The following is a 294-nucleotide window of genomic DNA, read 5'->3' as shown; positions in this document are numbered from 1 at the left end:
TAACCCCCGAGCCCCCGAGCCTTATCTGGCGGCTGGTGGCGAGCTTGGGGCTAATTGCTCCAACAATGGGCTCCTATTAACGCCGAGCTGTCACTGGAAACCCTGCTGGGGGCTGCCGGGGGGGGGGCGAGGTGATGGATCTGCGGCCACAGCCTGGGAAAAGGACGGTCAAGGCCAGCGCAAAACCCCCGGGGATCACAGATTAATCCGAGGAGAGGGGAAAAAGGATGGGTTTGCTTTTTTATTTTTTCCTTTTCTTTTTTTTTTTTTTTTTTTTTTTTGGGGGGGGGGGGG

The sequence above is a fragment of the Haliaeetus leucocephalus genome, unplaced genomic scaffold (genome assembly GCF_000737465.1).
Source record: "Haliaeetus leucocephalus isolate CR32 unplaced genomic scaffold, Haliaeetus_leucocephalus-4.0 Scaffold751, whole genome shotgun sequence".
Classification (NCBI taxonomy): Eukaryota; Metazoa; Chordata; class Aves; order Accipitriformes; family Accipitridae; genus Haliaeetus; species Haliaeetus leucocephalus.
The sequence above is the reverse complement of the archived record's forward strand: the minus strand, read 5'-3'. Positions refer to the sequence as shown.